The sequence below is a fragment of the Convolutriloba macropyga genome, chromosome 5 (assembly GCF_964194025.1).
Source record: "Convolutriloba macropyga chromosome 5, txConMacr16.3, whole genome shotgun sequence".
NCBI classification, from domain to species: Eukaryota; Metazoa; Xenacoelomorpha; order Acoela; family Convolutidae; genus Convolutriloba; species Convolutriloba macropyga.
In genome coordinates this window covers 72,038,704-72,047,531 of record NC_134472.1, presented here as the reverse complement: position 1 = coordinate 72,047,531, position 8,828 = coordinate 72,038,704, and positions in this window count along the sequence as shown.

Here is an 8,828-nt window from a genome sequence, read left to right as displayed (position 1 = left end):
TTTCGTTTATCTCGACAAAAGATATGAATTGGCCAAATCTAGCTGAACAAAAACAAAAGCATGACCTATACCAAACAGTTACCATCCATTTAAGTTTGGCGGGATAGGACAATTAAACCCTCTGGCATATAATTTAGAGAATTTCACTCAACTAAAAGTCAAATTTGTGTAAATGTTTTCATAAGTGCAGTGCGAAATATATTTCTTCTAAACTGACAGCAACGGCAATAAAAAATGCAATTTTTGTTCCGACCCCACTTGTGGGGGGAGGAACTATACTCAAATGGGTTTTTTTGTTCAGTCAATTTTGGCCGATCGATATATTCGTCGTAGAGAAATTTGAGAGGTATCATTAAAAAGCTGGTCCATCGTAGCATTCAAAATTAAAAAGATTTTTTTTGATTTTCGTTTTTTTGAGGAGTTATCGAGGTTTGAAGTTTTATGTGAACACGGGATATTTGTTCACTTTAGTGTAATTTTTCTCCAAATTAAAATATTTTCGATAAAAAAGTATTTCAAAATTAAATTTCACGGAAACAAATGGACCGAATTTGTGTTCCTAATAGACTAAAGGCGATAAAAAAGACTAATTCTGGTCTCATAGGGAAGTTCACTATCAAAAAAAATCGAATGGTATTTGAGAGCTTTTTTTATAAAACTTTTCTCTTTTTTGCTTTTTTAACTCACCTAGAAACAAGTCACTTTTGATATCGAGGTTCTATTAATGACAAACCTCCTTTACATTCGAATGAAGCCCAATGAACAAAAAACATCGTTTTCAAGGAATTGCTCATGTTTTTTTTTGGCTTCGATTCTGAGTTTTCGTAATTTTAAATGAAATTTTGAATTACTTTTTGAGGTTTTACTAATTTTTTGGAGTCCTATGGCATGGATTCACTGACCAACAGTGCAATATGTACCGCAATGAGCATTAAGTGAACATATCTAGCGCTTTGAGGGGACAGCTAATGGCTGTAAAGACGTAAAAAAATAATTTTTCGACTTTTTTGAACATTAAAGAATCATAAACTTATTATCGTGATCTGTAACTCAACCCAGGGTTGACAGTGTCTTCTTCCTTCTTATTGCAACCAAATTTGATCTGGTTAGCGAATTTATCTTGTAACTATTGGATATCTGACTTCAAAGACACAAGATTTCAAAAAATTAAAAAAAAATTTTAGGTATTTTCGTATTGGTTAGTTTTGAATTCTTATCACATTATCCAAACATTGATAGCTCCCATTTGCTTTAACTTAAACAAGATGTTCAGTGGATCGCAGAAAACAATTTCATAATAAAATTTATGGTTTAAATGGCTTCGACACGTTCTTTTCGCACTTTTCTGTTGAATTTTTGGTTTTTGACTGTTTTGGCTGTTGTTTTAATAGTCATAAGACTTATTGTGATGTCTTATTGATTACTTATGCATAACAAAAATAAAGGTACTCTCATCGGGGCGTCTTTGAGTGTATTTATTGACTTCCGTTGAAAGCTATTGAATTTAATGGCTGTTAAGAATTAAAAAAAAATTTGAAACATTTATTTGAACACTAACAAATCTTCAACTATTTTCGTGAACTGTTAGTCAGTGTCAGTTTTGACAGGGCCCAATTGCTTTCTACAGCCATTCAAATGAATCTGGTTAACCGTTTTTTTTCTAACTGTTGGTTATATGACTTCAATGACACAAGATTTCAATTTTTTTCAAATTTTTTTTTTGGACATTTTTGTATCATTGGTTACTTTTGAGCTCTTATCGGCTTATGCAAAAATCATACAAAATATCAAAATATTAATTTAACCTCAATGAAATATAAGGGACGTCCAGTGGATCACAGATAAAGTTTTCCGAAAAAAGCTAATGGTTTAGTTGGCTTCGACACTTTCTTCTCGCACTTCTCTACTGAATTTTGGTTTTGCCTGTTTTTGTTATTGTTTTCACAGTCATAAGACTTATTGTGATGTCTTATTATTTATCTCTGCATAACAAAAATCCTTTTCCTCCCATCGAGTTATATCTGAGCGTAATTATTGAGCTCCGTTGAAAGATTTTGAGTTTAATAGCTGTTAAAAGTTCTTAAAAAATTTTTCAAAAATTTTTTTTTGAACATTAACCAATCCTTAATTTTTTTGGTGATCTGTTTGTCAATATCAGTGCTAACATAATCTTTTTCCGTTATACTGCAGCCAAAATTAATCTGGTTAGCGATTTTATCTTCTACCTATTAGTTTTATATTTTCAATGCCACGAGATTTCATACTTTTTTTTAATTTTCGGTTACTTTTCATTTTTGGATCCTTTTAAAATCTTTTCTCATCATCATACTGCTAATAGTCCCCATTGATTTAGGGAAGAAGTTCAAAGGATCATAGATGAAGTTTTCAGAGAAGAACATGTGATTTGAATTGCTTCGACATTTTTTTCTGGCAATTTTCTACTAAATTTTTGGTTTTTGCCTGTATCTTTTGTTGTTTTCATAGTCAATAACTTATTGTAAGGTCTTTTTGATCAAATATGATCGGCAAACAAACTTGTTGTCCCATCTAGGCATAATTTAGCGTATTTATTGGCTTCCGTGGATAGCTAATGAATTTAATGGCCTTGATAATACGTGTTTTCTCAAAAATTCCGTGGTTCTAATATATTGTTCATATTTTTTTGAAATTATATTGATAAAAAAGATAAAATCTATTGAACTTAAAAATTTTTTGAAAATAGCAGATTTTTTGGTGAAAAGATCATTTTTAATGCCTTCGACACTTTTCTCGCTCAATTTTATCTTGAGTTTGCTGTTTTTGTTCTTTAGTTAGCCGTAAATTGCCCAGAGGCCTCAAAGGTTTGTGATTGAGGATTGAATGATTGATGTTACCCGAAGCAGCCAGTTTACAGCAAATATTCTTGAAATTTATGAGAAAAATTTTGAAATATCTTTCAAACTTTTCAGTTTGTGTTGTTTTTTTTCGTAAAATTGTAACTTATTCTCATCAATGAGAGGTTTCAATTTCCTGTATTTCAAGAGATAACATATCTATTGATATTATTTGTTAATGATGTTTTGTTTGTTAGTTAATATGCGTTTTTCTGAACGTTTTTTGAGCGGCCAATTTTTGTGTTTCTTTTTCACTTCTTTCAGAACAATCGCGTAATAACAGATCCCAATGATTTTCAAATGTGGCCCAAGTAAATTTATTTAATCTCTTAGTATAGAGCTTTCAGCTGAATTAGTAGAAATAACAGTTGAATTAAAAATACATAATATTCAGATGACGACTAATGATTTTAATGGTAACAATAGTTTGTGTTTTCACAAATCGTGTTTAATTTTTTGAGTTTCTCTTTAGTTCGTTTCTTCGGCTTAGTCTAACCAAAGACAGGTCCTTTTGGTTTTGTAAGGTCTTTTTAGTATTTTATCATGGATTTTTTAGTTAAAAGCTAAATGTTGATTAATTTTTAACTTTCGCCTCACTATTCGTTCATTTTGTCGACTTGTTACCTAGTTTCATTAAGAAAACTTTCCATCTGCCCTATTGTTAAAAAAAGTAAACTTGTGTAGTTAATGTTTTATCTGACTGCATTTTGACGTTGTTACCAGGTGCTTTTAAATTTAGATATTCAGCTTTTGCCGTGAAATTTTTGTTTGTGCAAATTTTGTTGTTTGTTCTTTTTTGTCTCTTAGTCTCTTTAATGTCAGATCACGTTGGCGCTGTAATGAGGCATGGTATTATGTGATTCAATTAGTAGATGGGTTGTGTAACGATTGTTTTAAATTCAAACATCTATTTTTGTTAGTTCATTTGGTTGACAATTTAGTCCAAAATGTAGATGAGCTCGGGTGGGAACATCATGTGCGAACGCACATTAACGAGCCGCCTCGTCTTTTTCTGAGATCAAAAGACAATTCTTGGAGAATAAATCTTTGCAAAATAAACGGAGAAGAGTTTGCAAGAATTAACATACAGTATCCGGCCAGCTAAAATTAAACCACAAAAAGCTGATGTTAATCATTCTCATTGTAGCCCCTGCCCCTATTGAGAATGTTAAGTCTTTTTAAGCATAGACAATTAATATAATATATCCTCCATTGAGATTCTTCAATTTCAAATAAACAAATGAACAAATGAACATCAACCTCTCCCATAATGCAATAATGGGAGACATATTGAACCCAGTATGAGCCACCAGTTTACTAACCAATGACAACTTACCTGAACCCTAATCTTATACGCAACAATGTAGTATAACATTGAGTGTAGTTTAGAACAAGATGAAGTTTTCTAATAGGTGCCGAAAGCGAGACAATTGTTCAGGTCATCTGAATATATCAAAATATATCAAACATTCTGATACGATTCTACAGCGGTAAAAAAGTTGAAACGAGCGCTTTATTGTAGCAAGCATAAGTCAGTTTCTGATTCAGTTTATGTTTAGATAAACATAATTCAAGAGACAGTAACGATCGGTCGAGTTGAAGGCCGTATCACTTCACGCTTGAGCAGTTAATAAGTCAATTTCAAGCTTTCTCATTCCTCCTTTCAAATGTGACGTTTCACCGTAACTGTGTCTGATTCTATCTCTGAGTAGCTTTACTTGCTCGAGTATAAACTGATTTAGTTATTTGATATTGCACTTCTTCAGCTCACTTTTCGATCAATCAAACAAGTGTTAAGACTATTTTGGGAAGTCTGTTCTCTGGGGTATCTACAAAGCTCTTCTTCCAATTTTTTTCCGACTCTCTTAACGCGTCTTTGAGCTTGTTGAGGTTGTGCTTTCGGGAATTTGTCACGTCGCGTCATGTTTATCCGATTCTCGGCGTGACCAAGATATGGAAAGATGAGTGAAAATGTTAATACAGGATTACCCCGGCCGGATCTTTCCCGTTAGCCCCCCCCCCCCCCCCCACAGCTTATTGGGCGCATATTATTTGCACCCCCAGACGGACATGCAATATTTTTACATAATGATTTACTATGTAATGGCACGTGATCTGTAACGGGGCGCATAACTTACTGGAGGGGCATAAACGGAAAAGATCCCCCGGCCATTTGTGCTCTGGTTTCAAGCCCAAGCCTAAACCGTTTCCTAAAGCATTTCTAACTACATTAATCTTTTGTTTTGCTTATCGCGTATGTAATTCTTTTTATTGTTTCTATTATCGATATTAATTTTCTTCTTACTAATGACATGCAATTGCTTTCTTACGATTGAAAACCGACGATACCGATTCTTTCTTACGTTTAATACCCGAACAAAAACGACGATACCAACAAAAAATCGTAAGGGCTTCCGTCATTTTTGGCTAGAAAAAAAAACGACAATACCGACGGTTTCTTACGTTTTCTAACCGAAGATATCTCAACTAGGGAAGTCTGCGAGTGGTTGCAGTGACGTAATGCTGGAGCATTCATTCTGTTTGGCTGGTTTTTGGGATATTGCTTAACTCTTCAAGTATTTTAGATGTCGAAGTGTGTGCTCGGTAAAATCTAGCTGTTTTTTGGCTCCTCTTTGGACATCCAGGTGCTTTTCTCCACAACAAACTGCAGCTCTTTGGCAACTCTTTTTCGTTTCCTATATCCGCATTTGTTTCTGATTGCTTGAGTTCGTGTCATGTCTGACTTCTTTGCGAAATAGGAGTTCAGTTGTATTATTTTTTGTCTTATTCTTTGGCCTACTTTGTCGTCGCGTTTGTCTGAGTTTTTCTTTTGATTTTTTGTTGCCCTTTTTGTTTGGGGCTTCTAGTTAATCATTGTCTTGTGTTTTAGTGGTCGGTGTTGGGTTTGGATCAGTTCATTATTGACAAATTCTCAGGTTATTTGGCTCTTATTTTTTGTTTGCCTTTGTTTGGACAATTTGAAATTGCATTCCGAGATAAAAATTTTTGCAAACATTTTAAATGTTTCATCAACACTGAATCCCTTTGGTACTTAAACGTAAAACTTTTTACAACCTGATTTTGATAAAATACAGTCAAAACATTACGCCGCAAAATGTAAACAAAAACAATCAAAACTGCCGGAATTGTACTCATACATTACAAAGAAAAATTAAATTTACACGAAAACAATGATATAAAAGTCGATTTTCTCGGGCCCATGTTTTAAAATTAGAGTTAGAAGCGAGTGCCATTCAGGTTAATTTAGTTCAAACATGAGGAAAATTTCGATCAATGCGTCACCTTTGTCCACGATTTCTGCTTGTGAGCTAACATCCAACGAAAACCGCTGAGTGCTACTCAAATCAAATCTAACTGCTTTAAATTTAACAAAAGTGCTTCATTTTACTAATTGCGATTTACAAAGGAAAATCGCTGTTTTGAACCTACTAATAACTTGGTATTTAACAAAACTGAGCTTTTGACGTCTTGGATCATTATCATTAAATTCGAGATTTCCAGATGTAGGCTAATTGAATGCAAAAAGCCCGTGCAAAGTGGTGAATATATCATGAATAAAATGTTGCGTGGTATCGCCGCACATTTACCCAGGATTTGGTCAAATCGGCCAAAAAAGACCAAATGCCTTTTGCGCCGTGATGTATATACGGACTATCATATCCAAAAGAAAGAATGTAATATGCAACCGTTGAATGTTTTTTTTGCAGCCTATGGCTATTTTAATCTTTAGTTATCTTAATATTTTTAGGTTCCAAAGATTGAGATTCTATAGTTATCTTAATCGTTTTAGGTTCTAAAAATCGTTCTTGCAAGTGATATGTGATACGCTGCAATTCAATGATTTTCAATTGAATTTTGGTGTGCATATTGGTAGCTTAATTCGAAGTTCGTTGTCCAGATACAAGCTTTGACTTCTTAGCTTTCAGCGAATTGCCTGTTCTCAGTTTATTTTTTTCTTTTTTTCTGATTATTCAGTCTCTTGAGTTTATAGCACATTTATCAAAATGATGAATGGTAGGGAGTGTCTATTTCACATTTAACAATTCAGATTTTAAATCAAACTCGCGACTTTTTTGGCAAAGAAAAGCAGATTCGGTAATGAAATCAATTTTGAAATACGGAAGGTAATAATTTAGAAAAGAAGATTTAATTTCTGAGGCCACATCTCACAATAAGTTCTCTGTATCGGCCAAAAAATTAAAATCCCATTTTCTGAACTCAATTGAGGGCTGATATTTTCAGTTCAAAAATTTTACCAATAATTAAAATTAACAAATCTTTTGTCACCAAAATTCACTATACCTCGCACGCCGTGTGGTGAAAATATCAGAACCGAACATAAGACTAATTTATCCGTTTATTTATGCAAAAAAAACAGTGCACTGTCGACTACTAATTTGCCGGGCCAAATGATGGAGCTGTGAAATGGTAGAATGGAATGATAGGGGGTTAACTTAAGCGGGGTTAAGTGAATCAGGGTGAAGAGAAGTTGAACCATTTTTACGTCTATTGCTCCAATTACAAAATAGCAAAACATTTGCCCAGTGCCAGTTCACAGTGTACATTCTGCAAAATTTCAAAATTGAGGGGGAAAAGAGTGAAGTAGTAAAATTGAGTGAAAAAAAAACAGAAAACAATACGTGCAGGCTAGAAATGCAAAGCCCTGACAGGAACAATAAACTGTTTTGAGATTACTATTTTTTTTTAAAAAATCACTTGAGAAAATAACGGCATTTCTGTAAGATTACTTAACGTAACTGCCATCCAAATACACAAATACCCTGACAAATTGACGTCAATAATAAATTAATAACTATATAAAGAATGGAAAAATTAAACGGAAGTTTTTGGTTTTCATAGCTTCAAATAAACCCTCTGCTGCTCCTGGGAAGTCACCACACACGAAGAAAATAATTTATTTCAAAAATGTTGATAAAATCCGTAAATACAAAAATGGCACTATAAATACAGTTACCTAAAAAACTCCACATAGTTAAAAGTTTTACAAAAATTCGCAGAAATGGGTTAAGTTGGGGGGGGGGGGCTTACCTATGTTTAGGGATCAGTTCAATTTCGCTTTCTCCCGTGAATCACTACCTCCAAAGATTATCTTTCAAAAACCAGCTTTCAAAAACAGTACACTTAAAGCAGCCTACTAAAGGTCATAGAGACGCTCAAATACTTATTGTCCTGCGCGCTTAACATTCTCAAGAGAAAACCTTAAAAATCGGGCCATAAAACTTTTCTGCATAGAGGAGTCCCTAATCAATTGATACCTCGAACTCCGTTATTCCACTTCTTTTACTACTCTAACGCCTATGAGCACAATCATTTGTGTTTATCAGGTAAAATATTTGATTATTTTGATTTAAAAAAACAACTGCGGACGAATTGCTCTCTCATTACTGGCGAGGCAAACAATTTAGAAAGGGGCATAGGCTAAAGAAGCTTTATGATGGAAAAACTTTGACTAGGGAGAGAGAGATGAGAAACCTTGACTTCTCGGATTCGAGTCATCGAGCACCACTAAGCTATATGAGCCGTGTACGGTTATCACTCAGAATCGGTTTTATTTCAGCAAGACTTAACTTCTGAAAGCACGCAACTCAAATCACTTTGGAAAAAACTAACGTTGGCCAATTTACTGTCAAACGACCGGCAGGCGATTGGTTTCGTCCGAATTTTTACTGAGGTCACCTTTAGCTTAATTGAAGGGGCGCGCAGCATCGGGGTCGCTGGTTTACCGCTGTAACGGTCTGCAGGGGTGTGGATGGGGAGGTAATGGGGTGAGGAGCGTGAAGTGGGGGAGATCGAACTAAGAACATCCCTTAATACCTTGAATTTATGTCTCCAAACAGTTCCGGTGGATCGCATACGTAGAATCTAGTAAGCCAGAAGGCTCTTAGAGAACTTAAAGCCCTCCCGGTACCTGTT